Genomic DNA, 17,989 nt, shown 5'->3' on the forward strand with positions numbered 1-17,989 from the left:
GAATAATAAAGGGCAAACTGTCCCTTCGCCAGGACCTGGGCTTTATATGATTAATCTAATCATGCTCCAGTCTCAAATCATAATACCGGATACACTTGACTGTTCATTATTAATGAAGTTGTTCAGGCAATTTTATATCAGAAAAAAACAAATATTCGTCATTCGTCAAAGCAATGACATTCAGCTGGCGATTTAGTCTGCTTTGGTTGATGTTTATAACGGTAAAAAAAAAAAAATCATATTTTTGTTTGACGTTTTGTTTCATGGTTCCCTGAGCACAAAAAAAAGTTTTTTTAAAATTTCAAATAAATAAGATTCACAAAAGAGACAAAAGGAAAACATTTGTAACACTTTAACAACTTTGTTAAGGATATTGGATACAAGATGAGGTTAAAACAGAAGGATTTCTTTTTTTCTTAACAAGCATAGTGCCTGGTTAGTTTGTGTCATCGATACATTCGCTGAAAACAGGGGTGATTGTTGATGGTGTTGACTGAAATTGGTCTAAAACCAGAATGCAATGACCCATCATATTTCATACTTCAGAATTCATCTCCACTTAGAGACTTGCTAGCGTGGTAGCATCACGCAATGATAAGCTGGCCCATCGGAAGTCCCTATTATAGCACACACTCAGTGGAAGAATCTCGACTGGAGTTGCAAATTATCAATCGATTTTTTTTTTTTTTTTGCCACGTTGTCAAAAGTGGAGGGGGATGGGGGCACTTCAGATTTCTAGTGCTACTTCCGGGCTTCATGAAAGAAAAGAAGAGAAAAGAAAAGAAAAGAAAAGAAAAGAAGAGAAAAAAGGTCTCCAGGGCAAGTTCTGTACGGTGCCACTGCCGGGTTTCTTCAGCTGACAAGATCTATTCCTTTCTAGTGCCATTTACGCATTTCCGGGGTAAAAGAAGTTGGGGGGGGGGGGTGGCAAAGTAGTGACACCTTATGTATTCCTCTGTATGGTGCAAAAAAGTGTGGGGGGGGGGGGGGGCAGCTCCTCCCCCCCTCCCCACCCCCCCTCCGGTTCCGCCGGTCCTGTACCAGTCCTGTTAAATGCTTTCTCACCACAGTCTTGCTGCCGATCAATTGATGAGCCAAAGGGTCGATGAGAATGTGTGAGATTTTTAATCAATACTGCAAAAAATAGCATGTTTTCCTTGAGTTTAGTAGAAAAATCACAAAAACAACAACGGAAATAAAAAGAAACGTCATTTACCAGTAAGAGCGAAGATAATCGATTTGATGAGAGAGGATTTGCCAGCAGCAGTTTTGCCGAAGAAACTGATGTTCACCTTTGATGTAGTTTTACCAAGATTACCCGAGGGTACAAACTTCTTTATTTTCCGTCGAAGTTCTTCTCTTTCATTCTGCAAAGGATTCACTAAGGATTAAAAAGAGAAAGCTCACTAGTGAATGGTTATTCAGAGCCAAATGATTCCAAGTATTTGCAGGTTAAGTGAACATGTCAACACTATTTTCATTTGTACGCTGGCGTGCAGATCAGAATGGAATTTCAGCAACTTGCGATTCTACGTAATTGGGGTTTATATTTTCATCGATTATGAAAATCTACAAATAAGGTAAAAGGGAAAACTATGCTCTCATACACACCCACATAAAAAATGACAAGTTCCTACAATTTTGTTTTCCTTGATTGCTGTAATCAAGCAACAATGTTGACTATTCTGCTAATTTGATGGGGAGGAAGTGATGCCTTAACAGTGCGTGTACAGCTAAGCAGATTATGGCCACAGGCTAAATGTGACCGTGCACCTCAAAACGAACATAAAGTCGCACACACTGATTTTGCGTGAGGACTGAAAATAAGTGAAATGGGTCAACCTAGCCGAACTTGACTTTTTCATATTTTCTGAAAGAGCGGGTCTTCTTTTACATTATGCTAAAATTTGGTATCATAAAACGGACAGGAAAGTGTGGTCTTTTAGCAGTTTATCTCGAACATTTTTGGTAGAATGGTGCGACTAGTTTTGTCTTTAGAATCCCTTTTTCATTTCTGAAAAACCATGTCCTCATTCTTCACTTTCAACTCTGATAACTTTTGAAAAGATAATGCTACTGCTTTGAAAGTTGGCATTAATTATGGACAGAATGTGTTACTGAGGCATGTTTAATTTCAATTTAATCTGATAATCCCTTCATTGTTGTTACTCTGGTGGTTTACTTCCTGTTTTTTGTCCCATTCATTGCACAGCCAGCACGGTTTGGTAAAGATTAAGCGCTTGAATAGACACTATTCTTCAGAGCCTCTTTTCTCAGTTCACACTTTTCCTGAGTTTGTGCTTTCTCTCCAATATTTAGATAGGTTAGGAGAGTCCATTTGATTTGAGTTATACATCATTTTAAAGCTTGAAGTCTGCTCTTTCAGAATATGGTCTTAACTAAAAATTCATGTCTGGCGACTTTTTGTTTGTTTTGAGGTGCAGTGTCACAAATAATTAGATGTAAATTAGTTGAGTTATTAGCCAGTATTAAACAAGTTGATACATACCCTTACTTTTTTTTTCTCAAATACGTGGAATACCATTCTTTTAACGCAGCATTGACACGGATTCAGGGAAAGTTCCGATAGGATAGTCAATTTTAGAGTGAAAATCCCGAAATTTAAGTGTTAGTTATTCACGTGTATTTAACGGGATAGAAATTTTTCGTGATAATATTAATGAAAAAAAAAACACATTTCATTTTTTTTTTCAGTCGATTCCTTTGGGTCGTTTTGCCGTTTTAGCTCTCAACCAAAATTTATACGATAAATGCTGGCCTACTTTGACAAAGGAAGATAAAATGGCCCTTTATGAATACATAGTCCTCTTACTGCCAGTTTCTTGAGTCTCACACAGACTTTACATGTTTCCGTAGCCAATGAATGTGATAACTTATAGTGATCACTTTAATGAAATGAAATTCAAGGAATTATGACGTGAAAAACAAAAACAAAAAATCTTAATCCTTTGTAAGCTGAGTATGGAAAATATGTATTGAAACAACTACATTAAAGAAAAGAAATGTTTGTTTCGTTTACGTTGTGTGTGTTTTTTTAATGGAGATTATTTTAAGGGCTTTACAGTCACAGATACCCTCTTTTTCAGGGTACAGTATGAAATTGAATCTTACAAATTAGAAAGACAAAAATGATGAGCATTTACTCTCGTTATTGACATTAATGCAAACATTAGGGGGATTTAAAGCACCGAAACCCTCGATTTCAACTTGCATCATAACATCCATTGACATGAGTTAAAAAAAAAAAAAATTGTGAGCATTACCTTACACTGTGCATGCTAATGTTAGCTATATCACCGCCCGACCTTCTCCCCTCCGTTTCTGGTACAGATGGGACTAAGGAATTAATATAATATCTTGCTATCTCTTTTTTGTTGGCATACACGAATCTAATTCCTCCTCCGGATCAGATTGCTCTGTTTGGTGCAGACCCCGCATCAATAAGACCTCAGAATCAAGTTAAACAATGGAAATCACACTATCTATTGACATGAAAGATATCTAGCTATCTATTTTCATAGTGATCATTGATTATTTTATTATGTTAACATCCTATCATAATCCCATGAAATAGATAAACATAAATGGTGAGCATCTACGGTCATTTTATATGCTATGGAAGCTGTATCACCGGCCCCTTCATTCCCCTCGATTTCTCATGAAGATAGGACTAAGAAATTGATATAATATCGTGTTGTCTCTCTCTCTCTTTCTTTTTTTCTGCGCATACACAATTCTAATTCCTCCTCCAGATCAGATTGCTCTTTTTGGTCCGGTCTTCGCCAGCAGGGATTCCATCCACATCCTGTGCAAGATTAAGAAAGGTTTACAACGCTACAGTGGAGAGTTATAAATCATAAAAAATACTCCTTTCATATGGGTATAAAAATAAAAACTATCAGTCAACAAATGTATGGATTTCTTTACTTAATAATGACCTTTTGTCGAGACGCATAACCAGGAATGTCAAAGGGTAAATCCTCCTTTGATTAAAGGGTGACAGATACCAAGATTACGTTTCAAAAATACACGTGTAAAAATGATTTCTAGAGAATCGCATATTTAGTCGAATAGAGACGAGAATACCTTAACAATCATTTAAACGTCAGTAAACAACAAGCCTAGAATTGGAGATTTACGGATTGTCCACGTTTCACATATCATCACAAAACCATTACAACGTACCAACATTACGAGAAATCACAATGCAAAGTGGGAAGATGATGACGTCATCTCGTCAGCATGTCGGTAACCTGTACAGAAATCGTTATATAACGATCTCTGTACAAAATATATTCGTCCTGTATAACCAAATGAAATAATGAGAATATAGGGGCATAATCATTTTGATAACATAGTAATGATTTCCAGAGTAGATGGTTGTAGATGTGAGTTTCTTCAATTTGTCTCCCTGTACAAATACAATTTTTGAAGATCAAAACTTGATAATGGTTAGTTTACAATTTCCACACCTTTTCTTGGCAGATACTCCGGATGATATCTTTGAAAAATCTTTCCAAGCAGGAGAAACAGGACAGCTAGGGCAACAGGTACACCAATGGCCAGTCCAATAATAAGTCCCAAGTTGTTTTGTGTTCCTGAAATTTAATGCAGATTTTACTGAGGGCGTGATTTATTGATTTTTGCATTCAGAAAACAAAGTGAATTCATGTAACAATCTCGAGACGTTCACAAATTTTACTTTTTTGTAGTAATACCAACGAGTAGTGGAAAATTACCGTACTAGCTGCATTATTAGGTCCCCATATATATTCTAAAACATTGTGCACAAAGACACCACCTAAAGTCGGAAAGTCTTATCTTTTATCCTTACCATTAAAGTAAATAACAGATTAACATTTTGTGAGCATTTTTTATAACAGTGGAAACGCAGTTGATTGTGTGGACAAACCAATCATTCATTCAAGAACATGCGAACAGATTACCCTTCTAATCGCAAATCCAAACTAAAACAAAAAAAAAAATCCTATTTGTTGTTATCAGCATTCTGATGCATGCTTATTCATGGCCCCCAAACACTCGGGGGCACAAAGTTAGCAACGTTCTAAGAAACCTGATGGAGGAAGGACGATGATTTCTGTGGTCGACGTTCCGTTCAGCGAGTCTCCAGAAGCATTGCATACGAAAGTTTGGTCGGCCCCTAGTTTGGCTGAAACAGTAATCGTCTCGAACCTCTCGTATGTGGCGTCTTGAAGCGTTGTCTGTTGCGAATTCACTGAGAATAGTCTATTTCCAGACGCATCGAACCATAGCATGGAAATATTAGGCTTGAATCCACTCACGATACATGTAAGGTTGACGGAAGAAGTCGTTAAAGGAGGTATATATGTACAGTGGCTTTGATTGAGCTTTCTTTTTTCGACGCATTCCATGATTGCATGTTTTGATGCCATCGCTGAAAAAAAAATCAAACAAACCATGAAATCATATCAAAGAAGAATTATAACACTGTCTGCGTAATGAACTTTACATCTTTACTTAGCAAATTTCTAAGGTACCTGTAAGCAGTGTGTGTAGAAAGATGCTATATTTGACATACAGCAGGAATATGTTTAAAACAGGAATTTATGACGCGAAGACATGCAGGCCTACACTTGAAATGGGTATGATAACACGAGACATCTCCGTGCCTGATCTTGAGTTCAGTACTCAAGCCTTATACGTGTCACAACCACTCCGTCTGTCTTCGATACACATTTCACATTTTGTCCCTGTGCCAAGAATCTTCATAAAGACGAGTATCAAAACGAGTTCTACTTTCATTGCTTACGGAACTCATAGGCGCCATGTGGGTTGCAGGTTGCATCTTGCTCTTGTACTAACATTATTTTCTGTATGAGTACGGCTGCCATTTTGTGAAGTGGATAATGCTCTTCTTGTTTGTGTGGGAGATATGAGGGTATTTCTTTCTTTCTTTCTTTTTTAAACAGATATATATATTTGAAGAGTTTGTTCGCAAAACCGGTAAGTCCATATTTGCCAAATGGAGATATTTGCGATTAAAAGTCAAGAAAAATAAAGAGAATTGTAAGAAAATGTTTGCTTCTTTTGACCATAACTTCAAAAATGTACCTTTATATGTAGTGACCAATATATCATTTAAAAGGTATTATTTGTGACCCTGCACCTCAAAACAAACAAAAAGTCGCCAGACATGAATTTTTAGTTTAGACCATATTCTGAAAGAGCAAACGTTAAGCTTTAAAATGATGTATAACTCAAATCATATGGACTCTCCTAACCTATCTAAATATTTGAAAGAAAGCACAAACTCAGGAAAAGTGTGAACTGAGAAAAGAGACTCTGAAGTACAGTTTCTATTCAAGCGCTTAATCTTTACCAAACGGTGCTGGCTGTGCGATGAATGGGACAAAAAACAGGAAGTAAACCACCAGAGTAACAACAATGAAGGGATTATCAGATTAAATTGAAATTAAGCATGCCTCATTTACACATTCTGTCCATAACTAATGCCAACTTTAAAAGCAGTAGCACTATCCTTTCAAAAGTTAATTTTAGCATAATGTGAAAGAAGACCCGTTCTTTCAGAAAATATGAAAAAGTCAAGTTCGGCTAGGTTGACCCATTTCACTTATTTTCAGTCCTCACGCAAAATCAGTGTGTGCGATTTTATGTTCGTTTTGAGGTGCACGGTTACATTTTGTACTTTATGACAGATGCCGTACTTCAAAATCTTCAAAAATGGACTTATCGGTTTTTGCGAACAAACTCTTCATTTGTTCATGTATAGAGGCCCCCTACCAGTATTAACGGGCAATTATACATTATGAAAATGTCCAAAATATAATTATGTTTAGGAAAGCCAAAAATCCCCTCAACGGCAATCAACAACATTGTGAACGGAAATGTAGTGCTCATATGGCCCAATACTACCATCATAAGAGATGCTTGAGAGTAAGATAACATTTAAACACAATGTTGTTGAATTGACATTTATAGATAAAAACAATAATTCTGCGATATGCTTTTAATATTTCCCTGTCGGCAATAGTCACTTAAAGTAGACTGCAGTTGCAAAGGTATTAAAAATGATACCAATCCCGCTCAAGCCACCTCCTCCAAACTAAACTAAAAACAAACAACCAAACAACCAAAAGCACAACAACGTACCTAATATTGTTTATCCTTCCAATGACTATAATTAATATCATTACCTTACTTGTACAAATTAATGGGATAATGGTGGGGTGATTGTACTTTTTTCACGTGACTTGGCTGTATATAATTCCCATGAATTTGAATATGGGGTGACTTTCAACCTTTGATAAACTTTCAAAGGCGATGAAAAAAAGGTAAGTTTAAGCGTCTTGTGGTCCTCTCCAATATATTACCCAGCTCCCCCCACAAGGCTCTAACGGGAGCAACATGCAGCTCTCCCCCTAAGCAAGCCATAACATTTATACGCGATATAAAACATTAAAAACTTGACCGCAGTTTTAGCCGGTTTGGTGGTACTACGTGTCATTAGCATACTTACTATATCTTTTAACTTACAATGTTACCGCTGGGGATGTCTGTACTTATGTAAGATCTGCTAAGACAGCACACTCTGTTAACACACAATTTATGATGATTCCTACCTTACTGATTTTATTTAATCTTTTGGTGATTTTACCCAAAGAGGAATCATTTGGGAAAGGTCAGAAAATCACAGAACAGAAGTGGATCAAATTAATGTTAGGTTTTCTCGTATAAGGCATGCAAGAAATCTGGGAAGGCCTTGCTTGGAAAAAAAAAGAAAAGAAAACATATTATGTAAGAAACTAGCAATGGTCCTCCAGTGTAAAAAAAAAATACTTCAAGAAATCTTAATGTTGATAGAGAATAAGTTGAGAAAAAATAATTTGTCCTGCAACGTTATTAAGAAATTAGAACTACTCTCTGACACATAGCGTTTTAAAAGTTGTCTTCTTCTTTCACTCTGTTTTTTTTTTTTCCTAGGAGTGGGGGGGGGGGGGCGGGGAGTTCTACGATAATATTGTGATAATATCGTGTTTTCTCAGAAGAGAATAATTGTCAGTGGATTTTTGACTACTTGAAAGAATGGATGAGGCTGTGGTGAGTGAGCAGTGTCAATTTGCATGATTCGTTCAAGGGAAAAAAGGTTTCCTACGGGGAAAAGAAGGCTATAGCACTCCCAATCACAATTTATTTAATTGTTTGCTGTATTGCGATGAAAGTTAGGGCATATTCGTAGACCTCTTCCCTCTTCAAGCTAACATAGTAGTGAATCAAATGCAATTAATATGACAACCTGTAAGCGTAAAAGACAGTTGACAATCGTTGAAACGTTTCGGGACTTTGATGTAAGCTATTTCATTTACTAATAATATTCCCCTATCGATCAACACTCCTGAGAACACTGCGTCATGATAATAATGACTACTTACAGCTAACCGTCAAAAAAGTGGAATTCGAGAAAGCCTCAAAATTCTTCAGCAATATCTGGCAATAGTAGCGACCCTCATCTGCTGCTTGCAAATTGGTGATGACGAGACCAAAATTTGTGTCCATTTGGAATCGTTCCTCTGTGCTCGCGAAGTTTCCATCAAAAAATGAAGCCATCTTCGTTTTCAGATGCTGATGTGAGACGGTCTCCTTGAACCAGACAGCAGCCAGTGGCTCCTCTTCGAAGTCACATGGCAGTCGGACGTCTTCTCTTGTCCATACCCGAAAGGTGGGAGCGGTAGCTACCACAGAGGCTAGACGATTGGAAACAATAGAACTTTGGATTGGTTCCAGAGATGCATTTACTCAGTATACGCCATTGGCTCCATGGACAATTATTGGATGTGAGCACTACGAAAACCGATATGATTTACCTATCAAGTCGTCTGTCCTGCTTTCCTGAATAGAGAAAAGAAATGTTTTCTTCTCTCTCTCTCTCTCTCTCTCTCTCTTATTTTATATCTTGCAATGTCATATTGTAGAAAGGTACAGTGTCATCACGAAGGCTAATTATGATTAAAAACAAAGTAATAGTAGTAGTGACTGCTCATATCAGTTACATCCATTGACTCCGTGAGTTTGCATTGAAATATAACGGGGCTTGTCTGACAAGCAAAAAAAAAAAAAAAAAAAAAGCACACACACAAAAAAGACGGTGCGTTCAATCCTCCCGTTATTGAACCTGTTAGAAACAATTATTACAATAAGACCCATGTACATAATTTCTTAGGTAATCATTTGCAAATTCGGTTATATGATATGTTTTCGTAATGAAATCAATGTACACATATTTTCTCCTATGAATCATGTACACTTGAATGTTGTTTAAGGTATTACTGAAAAGAATTCTGATTCTATACGAAATCATGTTAAGGAAAATGAATACATCAAACAAACAAAGAGATACAACTTGAACTGCAAATGTGACCTCGCCCTGACACTTATCTTACAAATAGCTGTTCTGTTCTTACCGAAAGTGATGTCAACGCTTACGACTGAAATATCTACAGCGATATTTTTTATTACCTATATTTAATCAGAATTAATGTAACCAACGATGGATACACAAACCAGAATTATACACACACACGAGAAAAATAACAGGCCTTGGACATTACATTTTCCCCCTAATTCTAACGAAGCCATACATGTTTTCTCATGTGTTATGAGATGTCCAAACCCGATTCAATATTTATTATTTTCATTTTTATAGCAATGCGTTTCAAGTGGAAACTGAGGATCTGGTGTAAAACTGCAGTGATACAGTACCGCGCATGATACACATTTGATTAACTGTCCTACCTGTAGGGATATAGAGATGATATTTCATTAGTGGAGTTATAGATCTTGCAGACATGAGTCCATCACTACATTATTCTGCAAATGTGCTGATAGGAAAGGTTAAAGATAGAGTAAAAATGTATCCATCCTAAGTTCACATCACTTGTGCCTGCTTCAACCTAAAGAACGAGCTAACCAGCCTAATTGATAATACCAGCAACAATGAGGATGCCGTACCCCTTTCCAAACACACACACACACACACACACACACACACACACACACACACACACAAACACATTAAAAAAATCAACCAAATGAATGAGAAATGCCCCAAGCAAAGCGAAACAAAATTTCAACTGCTAAACCTCAAAACCATGTATACCATAAGCTAAAAAAAAATCAAACAATCAATCAAACAAACAAAAAACCCGCGATAATACAAAGCTGTTTGTACTACAAATAAACGTTTAAAAGTCAATATCAATTACTTGCAGTAGCAACATTAATTTCCTTTTACATGTTTTAAACATGGCTGGAAGTGTTACCACAGTTAACGTGTTAACATGCCAATACATTATGAAATAAATTCTTTTTAATACACGTATGAAAGTAGGGCTACAACTGCCACATGTATACCTGTTCATGGACAAACTATAAAATGTAATGAATTCAATTTGACTTTGAAATCTAGCAATTAAAGTGTTATGCTTTCATGTTGCTTTCAAAGGATTTTTGTGTGCACCTTGGACAACTTTTTGTGCGTGATCAATTCCACTAATGTTCTGTAGTTGTGATAAAGTTTCCGTCTACTTTTAAAGCTTTGCTTTGTTCACATCGTGCTAGGTCAAAGTGCTCTGGGATTCTTAAAGGGATGGTATATCCTTGGTTGAGATAAGGCTATAGGTTCTAAACATTTTTGTAAAATAATGAAAAACCACCGATATATATATATATATAATATACGAAAGAGCACACAACTCTAACAGGGAATTCAAAGTGTATTTGACAGAAATCGGTTTGAAATGAATGAGATAACAAAACAAAGAGGTCCTAACAAAAGGTGGCACTCAGTACCTTTTATAATTGCCAGTTTATTCTGTATACTTTTTTATATCTCAGGAATTTCGAATAATTTTTCACTTCCTCTCAGAATTACATGCTCTTTAATATTTCTAGTTTATAACCAAAACGTTTATAAAGCTACCAATCTCGCCTGAACAGACACAAACGTTCTACGGTGTGATTGGTCTTTATCTTTGTCATGTTTGTGTATTTAAAACAAAAACAACAAGAAAAAGAAATATGTGAGGCGTAGTCTCAAGCTGCTTGACACATGATCGTTCGGTGTGGTTGAAAATAATGATCATGTGTGTCTGTGTTTCATTCCTAACCTTGATATACACATGTATGACACTGACATATCCTGTCATGCTTTGCCATAAGACAGCAACTAAAAATATCACTGCAGACTTGAGACTAACATTTCTGGAATGGCATATTCCAAATTGGTCATCGCTTGTTGTAACATTTATTCCCGAACTCACAAGCTTACTAAACTTAAAGAAGGAAATCCTATTTTCAGAAGGGCTAAAAATTCATCTACTACTATTCTGAATTTGCCTGCAAAGCATCGAAAAAAACGTCTACTTAGAAATTTGCCTGACAAACGTGATTTGTCAGAATATTGGGTTCTTTTGGAGTGTACTGAGATTAAAGGTGTAAAATAATTTGGATCGTAATACGCGGCTTTTATTTTTTTAAGCGTCCTCCTAATTCAGTACGGGAAGGTAAGATTTACGCGATAATCGACGTGTCCCATAGCAACCGTACTTTCCACCAAAATGCATGTGATTCACTCTCGGACCGGAAGGTCGGAGGATACTGTTGTGGCTCTTTTTTCTTATTATCATTTTTTTTTTTTTTTTTGGTTAACATTTCGCATTTTCGAAAATCGTGTTATTATAGCTTTAATTCACACGTTTCTTTATATAGAGACTGTTTTGACCCCGGTTGTGACAATCAACCATACACACGCATTATTTTTGTGACTCTCAACGTATACAGACACATGAAAAATATGTTTTTAGAAAATTAATCTCAATCTCCAAAAAGTTTCAAAAGGTAAGACACGATTGATGTAGTGTACACTTGAACTAACTTGTAAACACTCAAAGCATGAAGTCTTACACTTTACTCTTTTACTCTTGTTCCCTTTTCCAAGTAATGACAGTCAGAAAACCTTGCACTTCTGACGAGGTACGACATAAATTCATGTTCTACCATACTGTAGGTTCAGTCATATTAGTGTTTATTATTTGATTTTTCGCAAGAGAATATTCTGCAGTGGCGGATCCAGAGGGGGGCGCAACCGGCGCACGCCCCCCCTTATTTTCCGTTAAAAACAAAAGAAATACAAAGAAAAAAAAATGAGATGAAACCCGGAAGTGGCACCAGAAATATTAGTCACGCCCCCCCCCCCCCCTTACAAAATTCCTGGATCCGCCCCTGTTCTGCCACGTATTCCAGTGTCAACGATACAAACACACACTCGCACGCACGCCCACACACACACACACACACACACACACACATTTTGAGACTTTTTTTTTCATTTTGAGAAAAAAAAAAAGCTGTTACGTACCAAACAAAGTTCATCATAACAGCGCAAAGAACATTTTCATTCATCTATAAATACGTTTTTCTTCACATACCACCTCCAGTGCAACAACAATTTGTTAACAGGGGAAATGCACAAGCGAAACTACTTTGAGGTTCACATAACTACATTTTGTCAAAAATAGAAACTATGAAATAATTACCAGCTACTCAAGGTAAATAGAGCTATGAATAATAATGCCTCCAAAGGATGAGCCTCGTGGCTAATTTGGCCTAGAAATCTCGATCCCAATGAATCAAATGAATCCAATAGTTGTCAGGCGTTTATATTTATGTTGAATGAAAAATAGAGTGTATTTGGATTTATATAGCAAGAAAAATAGTTACACAAGCAAGCTGTGGATGAGTAATAAAAAAGTGATTGTTAACGATTTTTTTAAATCCTAAACGTCGACATTATACGCTATAGGCCATGAACATATTGAATAAATGCTCTACTCTATGAAAATACCTTTAAGCATACATTTTGAAAGAACATTTCGTGCGTCAGATGTAGGGAAATAATTTGTCAATCAGTGCAATAAAAACACCTCGACGGAAGAATTTCATGAATTTGAGTAATTACGCAGTACCCGCTGCATGCTATGACGATTAGAACCAAGACTTGCTGTCGGGCGGAAGCACGCTGGTCTAGTGCAGATGACGCCTGTCAGTGATCAAGAGGTCGTATGTTCGAATCATGTTCTAGTACGTACGCCCATTTATTTTATTTTTTTAATCGTGGCTACTACTAAAACACTGATCAATTCAGTGTTTATTTACGTCGATGAAGGGCAATTTGCCAATCAGTTGCAAATGTCTACCCTTTGATAATGATTTCTATTTACAATACAAGTTGGCTGTTCCACATCTTGCTCCAGTGGTTTAAAGCGAGTGAAGAGTGAAAGACTAGCAACTAAAAATTAACTTTGTAGGCCTATAATATATGGAAATATCCACTCTCAAAATAAAGTATGACGAGCTACATTCGTGTTAACCGCTTTCAGACTCAATATTGATCAACCCTCAGCATCGAACAAAATTCCTCCCCATAACAACAACAAAATAATTTAAAGTTGGAGGGATACGCTTGATTAGCGCCATTTACATTTTCACACATGTAGTTGTTAAAAACGTATTCATAAAACAACTTTCACTTCGAATTGACAACGGTAGTGTCACAATCTTATGTCGAGTCTGACCAACGCTCTAGTTTTGAGACAAACCTCAGTGTGTCTCATTTCCAAAGCTCAAACACCTTTTGCAACACTGCATACGACCAACCTTTTTTTTTTTCTCGTTACCATCCGTCTTCAATGCTTATTTAAACGTGTGACGTGGTCGGATCAAAGTTCATGTGTCCTTCAAAGCCAGAGAGAATGTTTCAACCTGCTACACTACTGCTATACAACGTGCCATGCAGAATACGACGCCATTGTTCCGCTACATACTGCTTTTTCTTGTTTCTGCTTCGAGCGCATTCAGTACAATCTTATGCACGAAGCGCATAAGCAAATGGTAGTTTGGACTAGTACAGTTGACTTTAGAGTGACATCCCTATCACTATTTCCTGCATACTTCTGTGGGAACGCGCAAACATTCCGTCAGAAAATTATGCCAAGTGGGTCATAACTCACATAAATTAGAACAGAAGCAGGCCTACAAATAAATAATAAATTACTCAAATGACAACTTTACAAAATTCTCGTTTTGGCTTTAATCCGTTATTATGAGTGTCTATATCCTGACGTAGCTTACCTCGTTGGTTTAAATTATCTTTGACTGAAGAGAAGTAACACTGCTTATGTCAAAATACGCTAAAACTACCGTCAGAAGCGTATACCGTCACTGAGAACTGAAGCTCGATTGAAGTAGAGCTACATGTAATAGTAGAGGTAGAAATAGAATGTATTGATTGTCTAGGGCTGTTTGCTGACTTTCTTTGTAACAAACATAGCTTAAATTCGTAGGCGAACATAACTTGATTGAAACCCCTCGATGTATTGTCAAGGAAATAAGATTCCAAGCAAAATGTTCACATGTATCAAAGGTTGTAGAACATCATGTTCTCATATTACTGTTAGTCCTTGTTTAAAATTGAATTTATCAGCGAACATAACTTGATTCAAAAGAATCTCTGCACCCGTTATTCACTATAACTTTTTTTTCAGGAAAGAAAGCTGTAAGCATTATTTGCACTCCTGAAAGGTTGTACATTAATGTCTTCTCATATTTATTTCAATTCACGTTAGAAATGGAATTAAAATGAAATCTTACAGCCTACCACATAGTTGTCACCTGTAGTCTATACGTTGCTGATGCCATGATGGTAATAATGATTGCAGTCGATGGATGTATTAAAATAAATAGATTTGAAAAAGGAACACATAGACCAAAATATGGAAGTCAATGAAAATATGTATTTTTCACTTATTCTTCTTTAAAACTGTATAGAAAGTGGTGTACATTAAATAAATCTTAAAACAAAGAAAGAAAGAAAGAAACAAACAAACAAACAAAATAGCCATAAAATGTTTCCATAAGAACTTCCTTGGTCAAAGGAGAGTTTTCTATGGATTGTGCATGGGTGTAATATTAAAACGACGCATATCTCTGTCTGCATGAAACAAATACCGTTTAGCAAAATTCACCTTGTTATTGCAGGTTTCTATTCATACAATCATGACACTGCTGACGTTGTATTGTTGGAACTCTGGACGCCAGAAATAATGGTATTGACAAATGAAAATGCTTTTAAAATGGTAGCTGTTTGTTTCGTGTGTTTCTTTTACCTCTCCATCCATCCCTCCCATTCTCTTGACTTTAAGCCTGCTCTATGCTCAACTGTTATCACTGGTCCGAGTATAAGTTTATTTCTCAATCTTAAGAGATCTAGTTAACAATGTTTCTTTTTGCTATTAATACAGGTTAAAGGCATAATCTACCATTTGCAGATGAAACAAAAACCCAGCATTGGTGCTTTAAACTGTTTCTAAAATGTGAGTTAGCGATAGAAACAACCACTGTAAAAATATGAATCCGTATTATCGAGGTTAAAGGGATATAGTACAGTATTGGTGGAGATGAGAATTGGGCTTTTAACTTTTTGTGAGATACCAAGAAAACACTTATGATATAGTACAGAGCATACCATTTTAAGAGGAATTCAAAGTTTATTTGATGAAAATCAGGTTTGGAATGACTGAAACATCCAAAAACAAAGTAAAACAAAGCGATGGTAAAAAAAAAAATGTGGGTCCCACACTTTATTGAATCGTTCTGTTTTGGATATCTCAGCCATTTCAAAACCAATTTTCATCAAATAAACGTTGAATTCCTCATGGAATTACATGCTCTTTTACATTTCATAAGGGTTTCTCATTATCTCACCAGAAAATGTTAGAAACCTGAAATTAGGTCTCAACCAAAACTACACGCTCCCTTTAAGTATTGTCAAATACACAAAATGTGAAGAATAGCTATAATAAAAAAAAATCCACACTAAACCGTCTACAGTTATGGTTTAATGACAAAATTACTGATATCTCCTTATATTTGAGGCTTTATTGCAAAAATTGTATATGGTAGGATGTTTTGTGATACAACAGACCTACACATATGCATGAAATGTGATATCTTGAAAATTTTCAAATCACTGCTCCCAAAGGTAAACAGGACCTTTAAGAAAACCACCAAGTGAAGCCGGTGTTCATATCATTGATAAGTTAAACTAAGGAAATCATATGTCTCACCCTCTCCCCTTCTGCTCCATGCATCATGATATTGTCTTCATACAAATTTCATGTCTCCAGGAATAAACGAAATATAAACATATATATATATATATATATATATATATATGGATATATATTTTAGAGAGAGAGAGAGAGAGAGAGAGAGAGAGAGAGAGAGAATGCATACACGCATTTCCACCTCATGCACAGGAACACTTGTAAGGGGAATGATAATTCCAAAGCTACATAAGCACCATTTTCTCTCTCGTTATATATTATTTATAATGATGTATGGCCATCAAACAGGCCAAACGTTCTATTGTGTTCTATTGTGTTAGCAACGACACAAATCTTCACCTTGTCTATAGTATGTAGTACAAATACATTAAAAAGGTTATCGTCACTTACCTTCTGTAACGTGTAGGTAGACTACTGAAGCAATCACTGCAGACTGCAGCAGAAGAAGCTTCGTGCAGTAGGTGCATTTATTCATCACAAGATGATTTCTTTTTTCATTTGTCAAAATTAGTATCTTTAATTTGCCCTGTACAACCTAGGGCGTCGACTTTCTGCTGACATCAGTAACACGTACGTAAACAGTCCGTCAACTGATCAGTTCCTTCTTTCGCACGCAGACCAACATTGTGTATAAACTGCTACGCGTTATGCTGCATTGTGGTTGGGTGGTTCTGCGTAATTCATGAATGGATTGTGGTTGCACTGCTTTGGTATACCGATACGAAGATACTGTATTTAGTGCGTGCAATTTATGACTGTGTGCACATCCTACTACTGGCGGTAACAATCGGAATGTAGTATGTGGAGCGATGTATATTGAGATCATCTCTACCTCATCAAATAGTCATTTCATATTCAGCCTTTATGAACGTGCATATTACTCCGGAACAATTTTAACTATTTTCTTTTGGATCCATATTTACTCTTTAATGCACATATTTGCATACTACGTGCTACATTAATGTAGGAACAAAGTTCTCTGATTGAGCTTCACAGCGCGACTGCGTTTCATGTTGCTCATTAATATATGACGTGGACTTTTATACAGAAAATGACGCCATTGAGCCATTGCATGATACAGACTCGCTGTTGTTTATGTTGTTTGTATATGTTATATGCGTTGCATTCTGGTATGCATTTATACACACATGAAGACGTTTAAATGGCTGAATTTTAAACAGGTGTCTTACTCCTGTTTTTTTTTTTTGCCACAATTTAATCTTAGCCACATAGAATCATTGGATATGTTGGTTAATTATGTGTTGCTACTGAAGGTTAGTGGTAGTGGACACATTAATGAGGGCAGTGTCCGACTTTGAGTTTTTGTTTTGAGACTTTGTCACCTAAATGAGGGACGCTGTAAAATCCCAAGTCATTTTGCTTTACTATACTGTAGTGATAGTGATAGCGATGTAAGAGGAAAATTGACATGTGGATGCCATGGCAAGATCACAACATTATCTTGGAACTTTCTACATTTTGTGTTGTGTTTTGTTGTGTGGGAGTTTGTGTATGGTTATGCGAAAGAAACATAATAAAATGATTTCATTATTACATCACTACAGAATGCTTCGCACCTCCCCCCCCCCCCCATGCACCCACAAAAAAACCTGAAAACCACAAGAACAAAACAAGATAAAGCAAAAGAAAGCACAAATAAACATAACATCAAAAAATAAAAGATACCATTAGCAGAATGACAAACATGAATTTATTCATATCGATAGCTGCATTAAAGAAAATACAGTACAAACACACAAATACTCATTCTCGCTGCATCTTTCTAA

The sequence above is a fragment of the Diadema antillarum genome, unplaced genomic scaffold (genome assembly GCF_040938485.1).
Source record: "Diadema antillarum isolate AM-2024a unplaced genomic scaffold, OU_Dant_1.0 seq00000635_RagTag, whole genome shotgun sequence".
Taxonomy (NCBI): Eukaryota; Metazoa; Echinodermata; class Echinoidea; order Diadematoida; family Diadematidae; genus Diadema; species Diadema antillarum.